The sequence below is a fragment of the Kogia breviceps genome, chromosome 12 (assembly GCF_026419965.1).
Source record: "Kogia breviceps isolate mKogBre1 chromosome 12, mKogBre1 haplotype 1, whole genome shotgun sequence".
NCBI lineage: Eukaryota > Metazoa > Chordata > Mammalia > Artiodactyla > Physeteridae > Kogia > Kogia breviceps.
In genome coordinates this window covers 76,207,427-76,231,165 of record NC_081321.1, presented here as the reverse complement: position 1 = coordinate 76,231,165, position 23,739 = coordinate 76,207,427, and the positions used below count along the sequence as shown (strand labels likewise).

The window sequence follows — 23,739 nt, the reverse complement described above, 5'->3', positions numbered from 1 at the left end:
CCTGGCCTGTATTTTCCCTTTCCAAATTATTATTTTATTAGCTGAACTACTGTGTTTCTAACCTACATTCAGATCATGTTGACAAAACCAGAAAACATCAGAGCCTTCTGAAGCTCCAACTGGCTATAAAATCTCTTCTACGGTCAAAGGATTGCTTTCCATTTAACAAGGGAATCCACAGATCGGTATCCTCCAGCTTGGTGGTCAATGGAAGAAAAAGGAAAGGCCTCCACTTCCTTCTACCAACAGAATTCAGCGTGATAGTGGGGAAAACACAGATGCTCATCTGAGCCAAGTTAAGTTGATTTGGGAGATTCAGGGGCAGGGACTTGTGATTTCCTTTGCAACCATATCTTTCTTGAACTCTCATCCATCAGCTGCTGTCAACAGCATACTGGCTGGGAGTTAATTTCAGCCTTGCTGTTACTTTCTAAAAGCTATCAATTCTTCTGACACTTAATAATTGCATGGTGGTGTGGCATCCAAGGTCAAGGCTCTTCAATATCCTAAAATATACCACTAGGGGGTCATTAATAATAATGAAAATAATAATAGAAAAGTACTAAAATATTCACTCACTTTTAGTCTGGTTTCTTTTAGACTCTTTTAATATCTTTCATAATTTAAGACCCATTAACTTATGTTAATTCTGGCATAAGTTGGGAACCAACTTCTTGCATTTGCTAGAGACCTAGAATTGAAGTCCAGGGATGGGATTTTAATGATGGTGTGACCTACAATAAATTTATTCATCACAATGTACCTCAATTTCCTCATCAATATAGCAGACATCCCATACCTACTGCACAAGATATTGGCCGTAAAAGAACTTTGGCAAGTATAAAAACTGTGTGTAAGTGCATTGGATTGCTGTTGTCCTTTCTTATTTTCTGAATTTTCCCCCAGTTTTATTGAAATATAATTGACATACCTCACTGTATGGGTTTAAGGTGTACAGCATAATGGTTTCACTTACATATATTGTGAAATGATTACCCCAATCAGTTTAGTTAGCATCCATTATCTCACATAGATACAATAAAAAGAAAAAGCAAAAACAATTTTTCTCTTTATGAGAACTCTTAGGATCTACTCTCTTAACGACTTTCCTGTCCTACAGCAGTGTTAACTGTAGTCATCGTGTTGTACGTTACATTCTTCCTTATAAGTGGAAGTTTGTACTTTTTGAACACCTTCCTCCAATTCCCCCTCCCTTCACCACTCCTGCCCCACCTCGCCCCCTGAGAATGTTTTTTTAGTTAAAAAAAATCATTCCAATATCAAACACAAGCAGAGTTATAGTCTCATGGCTGGGGAGGAAATACACAGAAAATACAGTCTCTCAGCCTTGAGAGTCGGGCCTGGGAGGGAACATGACTCACAGAGAAGCAACACCCAAAGAGCTCCCCTCCCACCCAGACTTTCAGATGGAAGGTTAACTACCATCTATCTGTGGCACTCTTTTTTTTTTTTTTTTTTTTTTTTTTTTTTTTTTTTTTTTTTTGCGGTACGCGGGCCTCTCACTGCTGTGGCCTCACCAGTTGCGGAGCACAGGCTCCGGATGTGCAGGCTCAGCGGCCATGGCTCACGGGCCCAGCCGCTCCGCGGCATGTGGGATCCTCCCGGACCAGGGCACGAACCCGTGTCCCCTGCATCGGCAGGCGGACTCCCAACCCCTCTGCCACCAGGGAAGCCCTGTGGCACTCTTTTTACATTCCTTTCTGTGAGGATATTTAATACAAATTAGCAATCATTATGTCAACATATTTGGTTAAAATTTTTTGAAAAGGCATCATTTTGGGGAATGTGCTCAAGTCCAGCAGCTCCAAACCAACCCTCCCTCCAGCTTTGTCACTACAGTTGCATTCTTGCTTCTGCATCAAATGTAAACAGAAGGTCAGCCTGGGAGTGGACAGCTGAGACGAGACAGTGACCTTCCTTCAACTAGGAGGGCCTGTGACACAAAATTCCACGTAACTGAGGAGAGCAAAAGTTACCAGTCTAGGAGTTTCTGGCAAGTAGATGGTTACCAGGTTCAAGTCTGTTCAGGGGAGAGAGAAAATGGAGAGCTAGGGATGGAAGGTAGAGGATTGGAGATATGGCTTTCACAGGAAAAAAAAAGAGGTAGAAATCAGTAAATATAGTGCTTAGACCTGCATATGGAGTCACCCTCTGTGAGAAGGGAGGGGCTGGAAAGGGGACAGGAGGAAGGCAGTGATCTGAGAGATTCATAGGCCAGGCGGGATGGACAGTTATGTTGTCTGATTGTTACTCTCCCCCGATTGTCCTTTTGGCCAGGTTTGATGAGTTGTAGAGCAGTGAAGAGTTTCAGGATACACCTTTGATCACTAAAATCCCAAGCAAATGGCATTACTCAGGACCCACAAATACAGGTGCTCTGCCGGTACCTGCTGCAGTGTGGTAGCACCCCTGCAAGTGCCTGGTCAACAGAAACTAAAGAGGTTTTGCAAATGCCTGTATTGTTCTAACGATTTTGTCTCCTAGCTAGGATTGAGACAAAACTTGTTTGGTATAACAAATCTTTGTTGAATCCACTTACCGTATGCACTTTTCATGTTCTCTTACACAAAACAAATGAAGAAGCATTTTTTGCAACTATAAAGGTGACAACTTAAAAAATACTATTAAAATCCTGTTAGTTATGTAGGATATTATGTATGCAAATTTAGACGGAAGGGGAGGGAATTGAATGTCATGTTATATAGATGTTATGCTTCAATTAATAAAAGTATAGTGATTCCTTGTGTTCTGTGAGTTGTCAAACATACTTATCTTCTAGATTATTCTCAATAAAGCTTCATGGGTTCTTTTTTTGATTTTCTACTGCTAACAGAGCTAGATGATCAAAACTTACATAATATGCTAATTTCAAGGGCTGCATAAGATATATTTTCTTTATTCTCAATTCATTCTCATGTGCAATATAAATAAAATGTATGCAAAGTATAACAAGTGGTCAACATAACAAGGAAACTATTAAGAATTTCCCACATTGGAAGAGAAAACTGACATTATTGTCCAAACTAGAAATCTCTGCAGGCTCAGGAGCAGTATGTCTGCTATTAGGTGATTGGAGGAGTATTTTTACACCTTGCCTTGAGTACTCATAACAGTTTGGCAAGGTAATACTATTCCCCTCTGCGCCTCATTTTACAGATGGGGAAACTGAAGCCCAGAGAGTGTCTGATGTCGCTGTTGTAAGGGCGCACAGTTAGCAAGCAGGTGATATGAATTTCAACCAGGCCTGAATCCAAATGTCCTACTCTTTTCGCTGCATGCCTTTCCTTCTCAGTAGAGGGGATACTGAAAATACTGATTCTCTTAACTCTTCCCTTAATTCAGTAGGTTACAGCCACAGGCCTATATGTTTTGTATGATGGAGATCTTGAACCAGCATTACTTGAAAGGAACCCATTTGGGGAGGAAAAAAGAGAAATCCTAAAATAATCTTCTGGTGATATTTATCTTGTAAGTGGATAAGCACACCACATCGAGAGGTATAACCTGTGTAATTCTGGAGCTTACAAAAGACTCAGGTGGCAGACGTTAAGTTGCTTCAACGTCACACCCTCAACCTGTCTCCAAGCTTTGTAATATTATACATAGTACTAGGACATCAACTGACGAATCCATTCTGCTTCTGTGTTCTTCCTATTTTGTAAAATGCTTTTCCATTGATTATCTCATTTTGTCCTCACACATGCATGTAAAACTAAAGAGAATAAAGACAGACTTTAATGATCCTCCTTTTAGAGATGCAGAGGGTTTCAAAGACTTGCTCTGTGTCCATAGACAGTAGGTGGCAGAGGCGGGATCATCCATCTTTGTCCTAGGAGGGCAGATCCAGTGCTTTCCTGGGACCCCCCCTTGCCTCTCCTTGCTGCCCTGCAGTTTCCCTGAGCAACTCTGTCCTTGGGTTTTGCCTGTAGTGTACGATAACTTTTCAAAGCTGGCAGGAAAAATGTTTGCTTCTCCCCTCATCATCTTCTGTGCAGGATGCAGTGTTGGCCACACAGGGGATGGGGAGCTCCCCAGGATGGGGATTTTGCTGCTTTATTTTCAGCATTTAATGTCTGGCATTGGTAACTAAGTGAAATCTGTTAATGGTGTAAGTATCCTGTTCTTATTAAAAGCTTATAAATTGTTATCTATTCAGAACAAATGAGGACATAATTACTTTTTCTGGATAATCTTAAAGAAGTATTCTAGTGTCTCTCCAACCCTGTTTTCTTTATTCTACTGTATTAAGTTGGCTCTGGGGGAACATCAAACATTTTATGTCCTTTTTCCAAAGGTTTTTAAGGATGAAGGTGTCATTGGATACTTTTCTCAATTCTAATTCCTAACATTTGTAGTAGAGATTCAATCTCTGCTCTTATTTTTCTAAAACCTTGCCATGAGTCTCTTAAAACACCACTGGCCAGTTCTTGTGCATTATTCCAGGTCATGTCATTTAGAAATTCTCTATTGAAATGTTTAGTCTTGTGATTTGTTTCCAGCTAACCATTTACAAACTAAAACTACTGCAGGGAGTAGTGTAATTTTCTGGACCAACTCCCCTAATTTTTAATATGAATTTTAAATGCAAAAAGGAAATGGACATTTTCAAGAGTACAACACTGTGTGTGTGTGTGTGTGTGTGTGTGTGTGTGTGTGTGTGTGTGTGTGTGTTCAGCTCTTCAAACTCAGAAGATTTATCAAGATCAAAGTTGTTGACTTTGGTTTATGACCCTGGTTTTCACTTGGAAACGCCAAATGTACTATTTATCGATCAAACTTTATATGGTGTAACTTCTGCTATTTTAATTCAAGCCTGTGTTCTGTAATTGCTTTGAAAACCTCTGATACCCAGATCTCTTCCCAGAGAACTTTCCTCTGGTAATTTTCTTCCTGTAGCTTAAACCTGTGAAAATGTGGTTCAAATGAATTATATCTCTTTTTGAAGCAACAAATCAATGGCGTCATCCATCCACATCCTCATCTGGAAACTTCAGATGTTTTCCTGCTCCTCTGTGTCTCTCACTACCTTCATCCAGTCAGTAGCCAAATCTTGCGAATTCTAATTCAAGGTGAAGATTCCCCTTCTTTCTTCACCGCCAAGGGCTCCGCTCAAGCCTCACTGTCTCCTGCCCGCTCTGTTCCCATCAGCTTCCTCTCTGAACTTCTGGTGTCTGGTATCACCTTTCTCCAAATCATCTGCTCCACCCCATCAGGTGATTTACCCCTAGGCATAAAACAATAAGAACAGCAATGACAAAAACCAAAACCGGCAGACAACCTCACATTTGGTTATTTTCTGATTCAAAAGTCTCCATTACCTATATGGAAACTGTCAAAGATAAACAAAGCTGGACACCAGTTAAATTGGAAAGGGCAGATTTTAATCAGTAATGTACTGTTGCCATAAGGAAAAGAGTCCAGCATGAACTGAACTCAATTTTAATTTGTAGAGAGAGGAGACAACATTTTAAAGGAAGAATGAGGGACTAGGGAGGGGGTGAGCAGGGGCTCAGTAGAGACAGAGAGGTGAAAAGTTATAAGAAGTGAGAAGTGGGAATTGGTCCGTGTGAAACCCATCTGGGTTTACTAACCGGCACTTATTAAAGTTAGGCCCCTACCTTCCCACAGAGGCTTGGAGACAGGGGCCTTATCTTCACCTGCTGGGTTAGAACAAACAGTAAATTCTTCTGGCAGCCTTGAATTTCCTCAGGCAGACATTTTAAGGGGAACTAGGGTCATCCTAGGGATGCAGCCTTGAGTTGTTAGAAATTAGTTAGTGTTTGTTCAAGTCTTTTGTAGGCCAGAGTTGAGGCCTAGTCAAGAAGAGGCCTTAGAGGAGCTGGCTAGAATTTGGTCAAGGAGAGAGAATATCTGTGAAAGCAAATGCAAAATCTTGGGCTTGGCAGTTAAGACCTTGTGTATTTAGACTTCCTTACGTCTTATTAGTGCCCACTCACACCATGATCTTTGTGTTCTGACCATATTGATTTTCTCCTTCAAATGCTTGCACTCTCGCAGACCTGTACTTTCAAATGTAGTGATTCCTCTTCCTGAAATCCCTCCTTCAGCAGAGGAAAATGGAATCTCCTCTCTGCCAAGTTCTTCCAACTCTGGGTCCATATATCCACTTTCCTCTGGATTCTTGAAACACTTTGCTCATAATTCAAGCATAGCACACTCTACCTTGTCCTGTTGTTTTCTGTTTCTTTTGTGTCCTTCCTGCCCACAAAACTGAGTGGTAATAAGACAGAGGGACTGTGTTATTCCAGTTTTTGCTAAATGTCAGTATTTAGCATACATACCCCCTTTGCAATTTTTGCAACCATGATGTTTCAGTGAATGGTTGAAACTGAATATTGGGATATATAGGAAAAGTCAGTATCTACATCATATACACTAACTGCATTTCCAAACAGTATGGTGCCTGAACATCCTGCAGTAGACAGAAAAGAGCCAGCAGACAGAATAAGGCAGTGCTGAGGTGGAATATGGTGGAGACAAGTGAGAGCATGTGGAAGAGATCTCACATCAGAGTGGAACCTTGGACCCAGTGGTGCCTGATATGCCACTTCTGCCTTCCCTGGCATAAAGTCTAATTGTGCAGAAATGGCAATGTGTTTATCCATACTCATTTCCTCCTCCTCTGGTGCACACAGCTAGACTAACAGTTCCCAGCTTCCCTTGTACTTTGGATACGGGCTTGAATTCTCACCACATGTGCTGACACACACAACCTATTTCCAGGCTTAAACCATTAACACACCCCACGAGGGATCTTTCATTTTTTCCTTTTCTTATCCATTGGGTAGGAGGCTGAAGTCTTGGAGAAGGGTGGATCCTGTGGCGATCTGACTAGCATACCACCATGGAACAGTGGCAGGAGCAAGAAATAGATGTTCGTTATGTTAAGGCACTGAGATTTGGGGGTTTAACTTTTTAAGCAACTAGTGATTAATACCTTAACTAATCCGTGTAGAAATTAACCTTTCATTGCTTAAGCTAATTTAGGCTACGTTTCTGTCACCTGCAACCAGAAGGGCCCTGCTAACATTTGGCCACTTGAATGCAGTTAAAACAAAGGAGTGGCAGTGTGGCGGTGGAAAAATACTGGACTTAAAATCAGAATCCCCAAGTTCCTTCTCCTTGATCTGTTCACTCTGTAATTTTCATTAAGTGCATTTGGGGTGTACATTTGTAAGCTGGTTTAATTTCTTGGGTTTAACTTTACCATGATGATTTAGCTAATCTAATCTCTACCTCCATTACTTGATTCCCTTGGCTTCCACAGTGGCACGGGGAAATTTACTGGTTATTTGAGCAGACAATCAGGCCAGTGATTGTACAGTCTTTCTATTTTGTGATTGCTTTCTTTTCATGTACTTAGGGAAAAAAAATCCCAGAAATAATCCTAAGAACTTCTTCCTATGTGAAATATTTTAAAAAATTATTTAGGAAATTTTCAAACATACACAAAAGTAGAGAGAATAGCATGACAAACGGCCATGTAACCATCATCAGCCTTCAAATATTATCACCATAATATTTTGCCTATTTTCTATTCCCTGTCTTCCCCTTTTTTTCCATTGCTATAGTATGTTAAAGCAGATTCCAAGCATAATATTATTTCATGCCTAAATGTTTCTGGATGCATGTGTACATGTATGTCTGTATATGTTAAAATATATAAATATATATATTTGTGTCCTGAATCTGAGCACAGTGCCTTTATATCTCACAAAATTGGCAGTGCTTCCTCAGTGACATCTAATTTCATTTAAAATTTTCCAAGTTATCTTAGTAATCCTTTTACGTTTGGTTTCATTTCAGTCAGCATCCAAAAAAAGGAAAGATCCACATATTGCATAAGGTTGGTGCATCTTTTGAGTTTAATCTGTAGGTGACTGTAACAGTTACCTTTAGCTGCTGAACCACTGCAAAACTTGGTGGCTTAAATAAAGTCTTTTATTTAGCACAAGGTTCTGTGGTTTGACAGTTTGAGCTGGGCTCAGGTGTGATTCTGTGTGGGTCAGGGGAAGTCTGGCTGGGTGGAGGTAGGGGGCTCAACTGAATGGTTCATCTTTGCTCTGTGTGGTCTCATCCCCAGGAGGCTGACCAAGGTTTGTTCACATGGTGCCAGGTTTCCCTATACAGTACGTGGGAACTCCACAGCTGCTTGGAGCCTCAGCTTGCACTGAACATACTGCCTTGTCACATTCTAACTGGCCAAAGAGGTCAGAAGGGCAGCTCACATTCAAGGTGTAGAGAAGTAAACCTTACCTTTTAATGTGAGAAGTTGCAAAGTCACATTGCAAAGGACATGGCTACATAAGAAGAACCCTCTTATAGACACCTTCTATTTCTTCCCAGGCAAATATATTTGAACTTCTATAACTCTTAAAAGCTGTCAAAGAATACTTATTTCCTAAAGTTTATATATATATGTATATATATATTTTATTGAATAAAAATATATATTTTTATTATTTATTTAACAATGTTGTGTTAGTTTCAGGTGTACCTAAGTTTATATTTTAAGTGCAAACTAACTATTCTTGAACTAGTAGAAATTGATCACTTACTAAGTTTTGAGGAACACTGGATTAGGAGCCATAAGATATTTTTGTTCCTATATAAAAATTTTATCTCATTTCCTTCACATAGCAAGTTCAATTAATGGATGCATTTATTTCAAACACACCTTTACAATGTCTGAAAAAATTCCTTAAGATACATAACTAGAGCATAATAAAAGGTTTTGAATAATTTTAATTTCAGCATATGGGTAGCAGATTATTTTTTTCCTCTTCCTAGAGGGTTACCAAATGCATGGGAACCATCAGGAAGGGAATTCTGATCCTCTGGTCCAAGGCAGTAATTCAGTAGGAGACAAAGAAAGTTATTTATAGAAGCTATCTGTAGACCAAGGGCCTAATTTATGTGTTAGGAACATTTCTGCCAAATAATTTGTAATAAAGAAAAATTATCAACTGTTAAAGACCTTGCCAAGTCAGCTTAATTTGGTAGTAAAGGGAGGTGGTGAGAAGGTTGGTAAAACAGCTATACATCTGTACTGAATATACGGCTTTAGTTGTCTGGCATTAAACTTACAGACTTTACTTGTGATGTCCTGGAGCCAGTTTGTACCAGCTGGTGAGAGCCAATTGTATTTATCTCTTTCTAATTCCATGTTCAATAAAGTCACATTGTTAGCTTGAAATTGGCCAGGGTGGGAGCATTTACACCTTGGGGATTGGACAGCCAATTGTTAAACATTTACAGCATACCACTGGCCATTAACCACATTAAAAAAAAAAAGACAGGTGCCACTTCCTAGGAATATTCAAAGGAAGTTTCTTCTTCAGTGGAGGACAGCCATAGTACAGCAGAGGAAGACTTCCCTTGGCATCTTTTCCATCAGCCTGTGTCTCTAGATTGCTGGTAGCCCAGTTTGATGTGGGTAAAGAAAGAGCACCTTTGAGAAATGAAAAGGAGCAGAGACAAGAGAAAGGATCAGGAGTTGTGCTTGGTTCTTTGCTTATCCTATCAACTCAGACTGTCATCAGACTAAAGCTAGATGTGCTTAAACATCCCCTGAGTCTTAAGGAAGAAAGGCAGAGATTAAACCAACACTTTCTACATTAGAGGGTTCTGCCATTCGACCCCGTGTAACTCTCTTACCTGCCAGTTTCTCATCTGTGAAACAGAGACAGGACACCTGTTGTTCCCCATTGGGCAAGTAGTTATGGCCAATGCCACGTTGCCTCACACTTTAGGGTAAGAAATGGAATAGGATGAGATTGTTGAGGAGAGTCAGGGCTCCCTGGAGAAAGAGTTGGAAGTCATCAGTTAAAAGTTGAAAGTCATCAGTTGAAAGTTCATGTGCCAGCAGCATTGGCATCCCCTGGGAGCTTGTCAAAAATGCAAAGATCCCATCGGGACTTCAGAATCAGAATCTGCATTTTAACAAGCTCTCAGGTGATTTTTATGCACATTATAGTTTGAGAGTGATTTAAGTGGTGGTTTATTCATGGCACGAGAGGAATACCTATATGTTTTCTTACAGAGTGCATTTTGATCTTATTGCTAGCTCCTTTTTATTTCTTAGTCTGTTTTTCCACTTCAGGTTCCCATTCTTTGTTTTTCCACTTTAGGTTCCCGTTTAAGCTTCATGCTTAGCAAACAGCTTGGCCTTTCCAGGGAAAACATTTACATAGCCCTCATAGTAGTAAATGTATATTGATTTACCTAAAATAGTGGAAGGATGGGGATGGTGAGTGTTAACTCCTCATCCATAACAGGAGAAATCAATAGATCTGGTATAAAAATGGAAAGATCAAGAAATAGCTTTCGGGCTTCCCTGGTGGCACAGTGGTTGAGAATCCACCTGCCGATGCAGGGGACACGGGTTCGTGCCCCGGTCTGGGAAGATCCCACATGCCGCGGAGCAGCTGGGCCCGTGAGCCATGGCCGCTGAGCCTGCGCGTCCGGAGCCTGTGCTCCGCAACGGGAGAGGCCACAACAGTGAGGCCCGCGTACCACTAAAAAAAAAAAAAAAAAAAAAGAAATAGCTTTCTTTTTATTGTATTTATAGTATTTATATGTGATAATGGATGTTAACCAAGCCTATTGTGATAATCATTTCACAGTATATGTAAGTCAGACCATCATGTTGCACACCTTAAATTTATACAGTGCTCTATGTCAATTATTTCTCAATAAAACTGGAAAAAATATCAATATCAGCATATTGTTAAGAAATATGGAAAGCAGCAGTCAGGATTAAAAAGAAAATGGCTAAATGATTTAAAGCAGCTGGCTCTGGAAAGTGGGGCTAATATTTAAAAAATATTCTGACTGGATTATTTTTTTCTTAAAAAAATTTTTTTAATCCATTTTATACATATTAGAGTATATATGTCAATCCCAATCTCCCAATTCATCCCACCACCACCAACCCCCCACCACTTTCCCCCCTTGGTGTGCATACGTTTGTTCTCTGCATCTGTGTCTCAATTTCTGTCCTGCAAACCAATTCATCTGTACCATTTTTTTAGGTTCCACATATATGTGTTAATATACGGTATTTGTTTTTCTCTTTCTGACTTACTTCACTCTGTATGACAGTCTCTAGATCCATCCATGTCACTACAAATGACCCAATTTCATTCCTTTTTATGGCTGAGTAATATTCTATTGTATATATGTATCACATCTTCTTTATCCATTTCTTTGTCGATGGGCATTTAGGCTGCTTCCATGACCGGGCTATTGTAAATAGTGCTGCAGTGAACATTGGGGTGCATGTGTCTTTTTGAATTATGCCAGGTATTGGGATTGCTGGGTCATATGGTAATTCTATTTTTAGTTCTTTAAGGAAACTGCATACTGTTCTCCATAGGGGCTGTATCAATTTACATTCCCACCAACAGTGCAAGAGGGTTTCCTTCTCTCCACACCCTCTCCAGCATTTGTTGTTTGTAGATTTTCTGATGATGCCCTTTCTAACTGGTGTGAGGTTTTATATTATTATATATTATATATATTATATATTTTATATATATATATATAATATATTATACATTATATATTGAAGTGCTCCTATGTTGGGTGCATATATATATATATATATATATATATATATATATATATTTTGTGTGTGTGTGTGTGTGTGTGTGTGTGTGTGTGTGTGTGTGGTATGCGGGCCTCACTGTTGTGGCCTCTCCTGTTGCGGAGCACAGGCTCCGGACGCTCAGGCTCAGCGGCCATGGCTCACAGGCCCAGCTGCTCCGCGGCATGTGGGATCTTCCCAGACCGGGGCACGAACCCGTGTCCCCTGCGTCGGCAGGCGGACTCTCAACCACTGCGCCACCAGGGAAGTCCAGGGTGCATATATATTTATAATTGTTATATCTTCTTGTGGATTGATCCCTTGATCATTTTGTAGTGTCCTTCCTTGTCTCTTGTAACATTTTTTTTTTTTTTTTTTTTTTTTTTTTTGCGGGCCTCTCACTGTTGCGGCCTCTCCCGCTGCGGAGCACAGGCTCCGGACGGATGCACAGGCTCAGCGGCCATGGCTCATGGGCCTAGCCGCTCTGCGGCATGTGGGATCTTCCCGGACCAGGGGCAATGCAGGGACCGTGTCCCCTGCATTGGCAGGCGGACTCTCAACCACAGCGCCACCAGGGAAGCCCAACATTCTTTATTTTAAAGTCTGTTTTATCAGATGTGAGTATTGCTACTCCAGCTTTCTTCTGATTTCCATTTGCATGGAATATCTTTTTCCATCCCCTCACTTTCAGTCTGTATGTGTCCCTAGGTCTGAAGTGGGTCTCTTGTAGACAGCATATATATGGGTCTTGTTTTTGTATCCATGCAGCGAGCCTTGTCTTTTGGTTGGAGCATTTAATCCATTCATGTTTAAGGTAATTATCGATATGTATGTTCCTGTGACCATTTTCTTAATTGTTTTGGGTTTGTTTTTCTAGGTCCTTTTCTTCTCTTGTGTTTCTCACTTAGGGAAGTTCCTTTAGCATTTGTTGTATAAATGGTTTGGTGGTGCTGAATTCTCTTAGCTCTTGCTTGTCTGTAAAGTGTTTGATTTCTCTGTTGAATCTGAATGAGATCCTTGTTGGGTAGAGTAATCTTGGTTGTAGGTTCTTCCCTTTCATCACTTTAAGTATATTATGCCACTCCCTTCTGGCTTGTAGAGTTTCTGCTGAGAAATCAGCTGTTAACCTTATGGGAGTTCCCTTGTATGTTGTCGTTTTTCCCTTGCGGCTTTCAATAATTTTTCTTTGTCTTAATTTTTGCCAGTTTGATTACTGTGTGTCTCGCTGTGTTTCTCCTTTGGTTTATCCTGTATGGGACTCTCTGCACTTCCTGGACTTGGGTGGCTATTTCCTTTCCCGTGTTAGGGAAGTTTTCGACTGTAATCTCTTCAAATATTTTCTCAGGTCCTTTCTCTCTCTCTTCTCCTTCTGAGACCCCTATAATGAAAATGTTGTTGTGTTTAATGTTGTCCCAGAGGTCCCTTAGGCTGTCTTCATTTCTTTTCATTCTTTTTTCTTTATTCTGTTATGTGGCAGTGAATTCCACCATTCTGTCTTCAGGTCACTTTTCCATTCTCCTGCCTCAGTTTTTCTGCTACTGATTCCTTCTGATGTATTTTTCATTTCAGTTATTGTATCGTTCATGTCTGTTTGTTCTTTAATTCTTCTCGGTCTTTGTTAAACATTTCTTACATCTTCTTGATCTTTGCCTCTATTCTTTTTCTGAGGTCCTGGCTCATCTTCACTATCATTATTCTGAATTCTTTTTCTGGAAGGTTTCCTATCTCCATTTCATTTCGTTGTTTTTCTGTGGTTTTCTCTTTTTTCTTCATCTGGTACCTAGCCCTCTGCCTTTTCATCTTGTCTATCTTTCTGTGTATGGAGTTTTTGGTGTACAGGCTGCAGGATTGTAGTTCTTCTTGATTCTGCTGTCTGTCTTCTCATGGATGAGGTTTTCTAAGAGGGTTGTACAAGTTTCCTGATGGGAGGGACTGGTGGGGGGTAGAGCTGACTGTTGCTCTGGTGGGCAGAGCTCAGTAAAACTTTATTCCATTTGACTGCTGGTGGGTGGGGCTGGGTACCCTCCCTGTTGGTTGTTTGGCCTGAGGCAACCCAACACTGGAGCCTACCTGGGCTCTTTGGTGGGGTTAATGGCAGACTCTGGGAGGGTTCACACCAAGGAGTACTTCCCAGAACTTCTGCTGCCAGGGTCCTTATCCCCACGGTGAGCCACAGCCACCCCCTGCCTCTGCAGGAGACCCTCCAACACTAGCAGGTAGGTCTGGTTCAGTCTCCCCTGGGGTCACTGCTCCTTCCCTTGGGTCCCGATGCGCACACTACTTTGTGTGTGCCCTCCAAGAGTGGAGTCTCTGTTTCCCCCAGTCCTGTCAAAGTCCTGCAATAAAATCCCACTAGCCTTCAAAGTCTGATTCTCTAGGAATTCCTCCTCCCATTGCTGGACCCCCAAGTTGGGAAGCCTGACTTGGGGCTCAGAACCTTCACTCCAGTGGGTGGACTTCTGTGCTATAAGTGTTCTCCAGTCTGTGAGTCACCCACCCAGCAGTTATGGGAATTGATATTATTGTGATTGCGCCCCTCCTACAGTCTCATTGTGGCTTCTTGTTTGTCTTTGGATGTGGGGTATCTTTTTTGGTGATTTCCAGTGTCTTCCTGTCGATGATTGTTCAGCAGTTAGTTGTGATTCTGGTGTTCTCCAAGAGGGAGTGAGTACAAATCCTTCTACTCTGCCATCTTGAAGCAATCTCCTCTATTTTTAGTTTTTTTTTTAACATCTTTATTGGCGTATAATTGCTTTACAATAGTGTGTTATTTTCTGCTGTTTAACAAAGTGAATCAGCTATATGTATACATATATCCCCATATCTCCTCCCTGTTGCATCTCCCTCCCACCCTCCCTATCCCACCCTTCTAGGTGGTTACAAAGCACCGAACTGATCTCCCTATGCTATGTGGCTGCTTCCCACTAGCTATCTGTTTTAAATTTCATAGTGTATATATGTCCATGCCACTGTCTCACTTCATCCCAGTTACCCCTCCCTCTCCCGGTGTCCTCAAGTCCATTCTCTACCTCAGTATCTTTATTCCTGTCCTGCCACTAGGTTTTTCAGACCTTTTTTTTTTTTGGATTCCATATATATGTGTTAGCATATGGTCTTTGTTTTTCTCTTTCTGACTTCACTCTGTATGACAGACTCTAGGTCCATCCATCTCACTACAAATAACTGAATTTCATTTCTTTTCGTGGCTGAGTAATATTCCATTGTATATATGTACCGCATCTTCTTTATCCATCTGTCTATGGACACTTAGGTTGTTTCCATGGTTTTCCATGTTTTTTTCAGGGTGTATGCCCAGTAGGGGGATTGCTGGGTCGTATGTAGTTCAATGTTTAGTTTTTTAAGGAACCTCTGTACTGTTAGCCATAGTGGCTGTATCAGTTGCATTCCCACCAACAGTGCAAGAGGGTTCCCTTTTCCACACCCTCTCCAGCATTTATTGTTTGTAGATTTTTAAATGATGGCCATTCTGACTGGTGTAAGGTGATACCTTATTGTAGTTTTGATTTGCATTTCTCTAATGATTAGTGATGTTGAGCATCCTTTCATGTGTTTGTTTGCAATGTGTATATCTTCTTTGGAGAAATGTGTATTTAGCTGTTCTGCCCATTTTGGGATTGGTTTTTCTTTCTTTTTGATATTGAGCTGCATGAGCTGGTTGTCAATTTTGGAGATGAATCCTTTGTCAGTTGCTTCATTTGCAAATATTTTCTCCCATTCTGAGGGTTGTCTTTTCATCTTGTTTGTGTTTTCTTTTTTTTTTTTTTTTTGTGGTACGTGGGCCTCTCACTGTTGTGGCCTCTCCCTTTGCGGAGCACAGGCTCCGGACGCGCAGGCTTAGCAGCCATGGCTCACAGGCCCAGCCGCTCCACGGCATGTGGGATCTTCCCGGACCGGGGCATGAACCCGTATCCCCTGCATCCGCAGGCGGATTCTCAACCACTGCGCCACCAGGGAAGCCCCTTGTTTGTGTTTTCATCTGCTGTGCAAAAGCTTTTAAGTTTCATTAGGTCCCATTTGTTTATTTTTGTTTTTATTTCCATTTCTCTAGGAGGTGGGTCAAAAAGGATCTTGCTGTGATTTATGTCATAGTGTTCTGCCTATGTTTTCCTCTAAGACTTTTATCATGTCTGGCCTTACATTTAGGTCTTTAATCCATTTTGAGTTTATTTTTTGTGTATGGTGATAGGGAGTGTTCTAATTGCATTCTTCTACATGAAGCCACAAATATGGAACGCTTCACGAATTGTTTGCCATCCCTGTCCACAGGCCATGCTAATCTTCTCTGTATTGTTCCAATTTTAGGATATGTGCTGGCAAAGCGATCACTGGACTACTTATTGTTTAAAATATGTGCATATATAACTTTGATATCATTTAATGATTTCATGCAATCTTGTGTTGTATGCACTCCTGTAAACCACCTTAGATCCTTTCTGAGAACAAGGTGGAATATAAACAACTATGCAAAACCAAAAACCTTCTCCAGGGGGAACAAGTAGCCTATGATGGTGGCTAAAATAGGAAACAGTGGTTTATTCAAGAAAAATGTGTCAAGTATGGTAACGTAGATAGGAAATGAGATATTCATACCAGTGGTGACCTTATGTTGATGACCTTATATATGCAGGATGAGAAGAGGAAATCTGGGAATAAGAAGACAGACGGAGAAGCTATATGAAGTTGTGGTAGTATATATTCCTGAGAGAAGTCCATCTCACCAGGAGAGGAACTTTTCTCAGAGACTTTTCCCCTTGTAATTTATTTGCCAGAGATGAAAGACGGATGTATTCTGCAAGAGGCAGAAACAACGAAGTTTGGGAAAACAAACCACAGGACAGGAATGGACTTTAAATTCATTTAGGGCAGTAGTTTTCAAACTTTATTTTAGCTGTTGAAGTTTTTTTTCTTTTTCCTCCAAGTGAGTTCTTACTCTGAACTCTGATGTAGTAAAACAGAAGCAAGCAGAACTTCTGAAGTTGAAGCAGAGAGATGGAAGGTCTGTGGCCAGCCTGGTCCCATGAACCTGCATCTTGCCTTCAAGATGCTGAGAGCTCTGAGGAACACAAGCAGAAAGGAAGCTAGGTGGCAACTCACGAATATCCCTCATCTTACTAAAGCTTGGGGAGACACTTATGGTCACATATAAGGTCAATGGCAGAGCCAAGTCTTGACCTCAGTGTTCTAGACTGAGTCCAGTGCTCCTTCCAGTGTACATTAGTACTGCTTGACACAGTTGGAGGGGAAGTCAGCTCCAGTAGACTCTAAAGTCTGCGAAGACTGGAATTAGGTTTACTTCGCTGTTGTAGAATGCTTGGCCTGCAGTAGGCCCTCAAGAAATATTTGTTGAATAAATGAAATAGGTGACATATACAATGTCTTAAGTTGATTTACTCCTTGATGCTTTTAGAGAGTGAAATGGAGCTGAAAGATATGAGAGTCCCTTCCTCAGGAAGAGAGGTTAGTTCCTGGAAGATATATCATTTACTATTTTCATCTCCGTAAGCCTAACATGATCCTTTCCAGTTTAGTACTCCTCAGCCAGAGCCGTTTTCGCTTGTTTAGGTTTAAGATCTTTTTGGTCTTCCTGTCTTTGAATAGCCCAGAATGCAGGCCATTTTTTAAACCAGCTCGTTTATAAGCTTTCATTCTATGGAGATTGACTTTAGCTTTGGAGATAGATGTCTTTTCACAGATCCAGAAGTTGATTTGAAGGCATCCCCGCAGTAGCATCTCAGAAAAATATTCAGTTTAAGGCCAAGCCCTCTTCAGCTTTCATTTTGCAACAAAACAGAAGAAGTGGCACCTGGGCATAACTCAACTCTGATCACTCACTGTAATTGCCTTTTAATGGCTTTATCTTGAGAAGGGGACTTGTGCACAAAATCTGTGTGTTGGTGTCAGAGGTTCCATTTAGCTCAGGTAAAGATGGCAGCTAATGGCAATTTATTTGGTGACTTCCGTCTTAATAGGTGCCTCACCCTCTCAGGTGTCCTGGGCAATTGACCATAAGAATGAACATCAGGAGAAATGCACTGAGAGGAGAAAAGAAAGAGTGAGCAGCCATCAGCTTTTCAGATATCAGAGTTACAGGCGTTAGCTTAGCTTGGCTGCCAGCACATTCTCTAGGGCCCTGCAGTGTCCATGTTCGCTTTGTTTTTCTTTGGAAGAATTAGGAAAGGTATTGGTTGACCTACCGGCTGCACCCCGTGGCTGAAACAGCCTGTTTAGGTCAGAGTAAAATGGTTAGTTATTCCTCCACCCTATTAGTTATTCCACTGCACTGAAGTTACCTTTCCAAAGAAGCAGCCTCAAAGATCATTTTATCTGCAGTGCCAAGGGGTGGACCAGAGAAGGCACTGCCAATATTTGGAGTGGCTGGGGATTACGGGCTAGTTTTTATGCAGGCAAATGGATCAGAGGGACTTCTAAAAAGTTGGTGTCAGGACTTTTTCTCTTTTTTTTCTTTCTTCTGACAATAATGAATGAAGCATGTTAAGACTCATTTTCAATTATGCAACAAGTCCCCATTCATTAGAAACCAAGGCAGTGATCCCAGCTGCCTGGGATCAGTGGCTTTGAAAATGCAGCTCCCTATGTGACCCAAGGTTGAGCAGTTTCAGTGTGCAGCATCCATGCTGCTAGCTCAGGTGTCCTGGGAGCAATTAAATGTTTGCATATTCAGGAAAGAAAGCTGAATCTTTCCCACTTGAATTTAGAGCACTCAGGGCTTGTCATTTGTTTCTGGGTTATGGACAAATGGGAAATACAAGAGTTCCAATCTCATCCTGTGTTACAAGGGAAGGGAAGTGTCATGTAGCCAAGTGGGTAGGACCCTTGGATGGATCCTCACAGTGATTGCTCCATATACTAAGACTGTGGTTTTGGGAATTCGTGTTCTTATGACTAGAACGTTCAGAGAGTCGCTCTAAATCTAGAGTTTCGGATACTGGGGAGGATAACAGTAGATAATAGTAGAATCTGCTTATATTCCATAGTCTTAAACTGCCACAGAGTATCAGATATACCCTGATTTAATAACATCTTTTTTTGGAGGGAGTTCGGGACTGGAGAGAAGAAACAGAAACATACATGTTGATTTAAAAATATACTTCAATATCAGAAACGTCAAAATGTGAAAAATTGCATTTTAGCCTTGAGAAAATAAGTGTATTATGAAATCATGGGGAAATAATGTTATATTGGAACTGCATAATTAGACGCTAGATGAACTGGCTTTTTCTCTTCCAAGTGCCCAATGAATCTTTGATGGTTAAGGTGAGCTTAAAGGTTTTGTTGCTTCTTGAAGGATTGGAAAATTGGAATGAATAAGTGTAATCACAGCAGTAATAATGACTACCACATGAAATAATGACTATGTGCAAGACAGCCAGATGCTTTGTCTATACTGTTTGCAATTTTTTCTGTAATCTGGAGACGTGGTTATTATTCACCCTATTTTACAGGTGAGGAGACTAAGGCTCAGGAAGTTTACATGACTTGGCAAAAGGTCACAGAACTACTAGCGGGTTAGGATGTGATTGGAAATGTGCTCTGTTTGGTGCCCCCAAAGCCAAGTTTCTAGGGTAGCAAAAGATGAAATGTTTAAGCCTCGAACCAGAGAGCAGCAAAGTGGAAAGGGAGGGCCTCTTTGTGACTTTGGAGAGGAGAGCATGGTTCTTTTTTTTAAAAAAATTAATTAATTTATTCATTTATTTATTTTTTTGGCTGAGTTGGGTCTTTGTTGCTGAACGTGGGCTTTCTCTCGTTGTGGCAAGCGGGGGGTACTCTTCGTTGCAGTGCTTAGTCTTCTCATTGCGGTGGCTTCTCTTGATGTGGAGCATGGGCTCTAGGTGTGTGGGCTTCAGTAGTTGTGGCTTGCGGGCTCTAGAGCGCAGGCTCATTAGTTGTGTTGCACTGGCTTAGCTGCTCAGTGGCATGTGGGATCTTTCCGGACCCGGGCTCAAACCTGGTCCCCTGCATTGGCAGGCGGCGGATTCTTTTTTTTTTTTTTCAGGATTCCTAATCATTTTTTATTCCAGATAAAAGATAAAGATTGAGATTTTTAACCCAATTTTTTTTTTTTTTTTTTTTTTTTTTTTTTTTTGCGGTACGCGGGCCTCTCACTGTTGTGGCCTCTCCCGTTGCGGAGCACAGGCTCCGGACGCGCAGGCTCAGCGGCCATGGCTCACGGGCCCAGCCGCCCCGCGGCACGTGGGATCCTCCCGGACCGGGGCACGAACCCGTGTCCCCTGCATCGGCAGGCGGACTCTCAACCACTGTGCCACCAGGGAAGCCCCAATTTTTTTTTTTAACATCTTTATTGGAGTATAATTGCTTTACAATGGTGTGTCAGTTTCTGCTTTATAACAAAGTGAATCAGTTATACATATACATATATCCCCATATCTCCTCCCTCTTTTATCTCCCTCCCACACTCCCAATTACACCCCTCTAGGTGGTCACAAAGCACCGAGCTGATCTCCCTGTGCTATGTGGCTGCTTCCCACTAGCTATCTATTTTACGTTTGGTAGTGTATATATGTCCATAGCAGGCGGATTCTTAACCACTGCACCACCAGGGAAGCCTGAGAGCATGTTTCTTGTCTTGGCCCCATGATAATAGCAGCGTTTATTATGTGGCAGGTTCAAGGCCAGGTACTTTGCACGCATTGTCTCGTTTAATTCTTACAATAGTCCTGAGAAGTTATCGCTATTCCCATTATACAGACAAGGAAACTGAGGCCCAAAGTAGTCATTTAGTTGGTAAGTTTAAATGGTGGTCTGACTTCAAGTCCTGTGCTCATGACCAGTAAATTATTTCATGACAAATGGAATTATGTTTTTCCTGATAAGTTAGGACGTCTCTTCTCAATTCTCTCCCAAACCTTCGTTTCTCCTTCAGCCCCTGCTCCAAGCCCCCTGTGGTTTACGTGATCGGTTTTGTCAAGCCCATGCTTTGTTTCTGAGCGCACGTGAAGGAACCACAAGGTGTCAGTATAACATTACACAGTTCCAACATGGGGGAAAGGGCTGTGCATCTTTCCAGCTGCATTAACCAGGTCAGACTTAAATCTCAGACAGACACGCCATTGTCAGCAAAACTGGCCTTCATAGTTCATCCTGTTCTACATGCAAACACGTGGAATTAATTCCCCACTAGCTAATCCTAGGAGCAAGGATCCCAGAGACCTCAGCTGCATGACAGTGGGGTAGCAGGAATAAATGCTCCACCAAGACCTCGAAAACCAGGAAAGGCTAGTTTTTAATTTTTATTTAAAAACTATTTTGCATCCTGACCCTCCACTCCCCCTCCCTATTTAGTTTTTATGGAATTGATGTTTCAAAAGTATAGAACTTGTGGAAAGAGCAAGGAGAATAGGAGAAAGGCAGAGAGCCAGGCTTTGTTGTCAAAGGACAAGGACTCACAGCTCCTAGGTTCCTTTCTAGGTGATTTTAACAGCGTTATCCAATACCCTTGGACTCGTTTCCTCATGCATGAAGTGGGAGGATAGTGTCTGCCTTACAGATTGTTGGGAATGTTAAATAAGGCTAAGTCATGAAATATGTTTAGGTGCTTAATCATGGAAAATATGTGCTTTCTTCAAATGTTTGTTTCCTTAGCTTAGAGACTTACGGCAACTAAGAGAAAGACCAAGATTCATATTAAAGAAGGGAAGAGGATGACGTAGCTGGGGTAAAAATCAATACACAGTGTATGAACAAAGAGAATTCCTGTTGAGCTAATAACAAAAAATATTTACCAGGCTGACAGAACAAAAGGAATTCTGTTTGCTTCTCTGTACCATTTTGTAGTTTGTCATTATATAGCGGCAACAAAAAATTATCATGTTTTTCAGGAGGAGTGGGAAGATATGTATATAGAAATATATTTGATTTCTAAAGGTTCTTAGGCACCAGTTAAGTTTTATAGATGCGTATCTCAGATCATTCTTCACACGTGCCAGGGTTATCTGAATATAGACCAGGGTCAGGAGCATTGAGCTCTGTTTCACACCCAGCTCTGTTCTTTACTGGCTTTATGATTTAAGGCCAGTTACTTAACCTCAAAGTTATAGTAGCTCCTACTTTAAAGGGTGATGTAAGGATTATATAAGATAATGCATGTAAAGTGCTCAACACATAGTAAGCCCTAGATAAATGCTGATCATTATTATTGATAACTTTGCACAGTTACAATAGTAATAGCGATTTTCATGGGCCAGGAATTCAGTCACAGCTGGGAATCTGGTAATAATCTGAAATTGCGTAGCAAACAATAAAGAGAACAAAAACCTAGGCTCCTCCTTGCAGATCTCTGCTGAAAGACTTCCTTATATCCTTTTATATTCTTTCAGGGTACTTGAAGCAGTGCAAGGATTGTGGTGTCTTCTCAGACCATATTGACTTCCCTTTGCACTTAAATTGCATTCTTGGGGACCAGTTGGGAACCCACTAATGCTTTGAACTGGAGACTCCAGCAAGCCAGTAGAGTCAGAGGAATCTCTGGTTTCCAATGATTCACAGAACAGATGTCGCCACAAATAACAGCCCTTTCGACCATAATTTCAGTCCCTTTGATTCCCATTCCTCACCTTTTACAGAGATGCTTCCATTTGAAATCAAGCACTGTTACGTTCAGTAATCAAAAATCTCCCATCAAATAAAAGCCTGGGAACATATGGCTTCAAGATGAATTCTGTCAGACATTTAAAGAATTAATTTCAATCATCCTCAAACTATTCTAAAAACTTGAAGAGGAAGGAACATTTCCAAGTTAATTTTACGAGGCCAGCATTTCCGAGGTACTAAAGCCAGACAAGGACACTATAAGAAAAGAAAATTACAGGCCAATATCCCTGAATAACATAGATGCATAAATTCTCAACAAAATACCAGCAAACTGGATTCAAGAACATATTAAAAGGATCAGTCACCACGATCAATGGGAGTTCATCCCTGGGATGCAAGGATGGTACAACATATACAAATCAATAAATCTGACACATCACATTAACAGAATGAAGGATAAAAATTGCATGCCCATTTCAAAAGGTGCAGAAAAAGCATTTGACAAAATCTAACACCCTTTAATGATTGACAGCTATCAGCAAATTAGGTATAGAAGAACTGTTTCTCAATATAATAAAGGTCCTATATGACAAGCCCACAGCTAACATCATACTCAGTGGTAAAAAGTTAAAAACCTTCCCTTTAAGATCAGGAACAAAACAGGAATGCTCACTCTCACCATTTCTACGTAGCATAGTGCTGGAAGTCCTAGCCATAGCAATTAGGCAAAGGAAAGAACTAAAAGGCACCCAAATTAGAAGGAAGAAGTAAAAGTATCTCTGTTTGCAGATGCCATAGCCTTATATATAGAAAATCCTAAAAACTCCACTTAAAAAACTATTAAAACTAATAAATGAATTCAGTAAAGTTGCAGGACACAAAATCAACATAATCAGTTGTGTTTCTATATACTAAAAAGGACTGTGTGAAAGAAAGAGAAATTAAGAAAATAATCTCATTTACAATAGCATCAAAAACAATAAAATACTTTGGAATAAATTTAACCAAGGAGATGAGAGACCTGTACACTGAAAATTTAAGACATTGATGAAAGAGACTGAAGAATATACAAATAAATGGAAATCTATTCTGAGTTCTTAGATTTGAAGTATTAATATTGTGAAAATGTCCATATTACCCCAAATGATCTACATGTTCAATGCAATTCCTATCAAGATACTAATGGCATTTTTCACAGAAATAGAAAACACTATCCTAAATTTGTATGGAACCACAAAAGACCCTGAATAGCCAAAGCAATCCTGACAAAGATGAACAAAGCTGGAGGCATCACACTTCTTGATTTCAAGCTATATTACAAAGCTATAGTAGTGAAAACAGTATGGTACTGATATAAAAAGAAGCACATAGACCATTGGAACAGAATAGAGTACCCAGGCATAAACACATGCATATATGGTCAACTAATTTTTGACAATGGCAACAAGAAGACACAATGGGGATAGGATAGTCTCTTAAATAAATAGTGTTGGGAATTAAAAAATGGGCAAAGAATCTGA

At 40.8% G+C, this 23,739-nt stretch overlaps 1 non-coding gene across 1 annotated transcript; it reads right to left on the bottom strand.

Annotated features, from left to right (window-relative positions):
• Positions 1-15,870: 15,870 nt before the first annotated feature.
• Positions 15,871-15,976, bottom strand: LOC131767587 (U6 spliceosomal RNA). Its single transcript, XR_009338786.1, has one exon. It is a non-coding gene; the product is annotated as a U6 spliceosomal RNA (small nuclear RNA).
• Between the last annotated feature and the right edge of the window lie 7,763 nt (positions 15,977-23,739).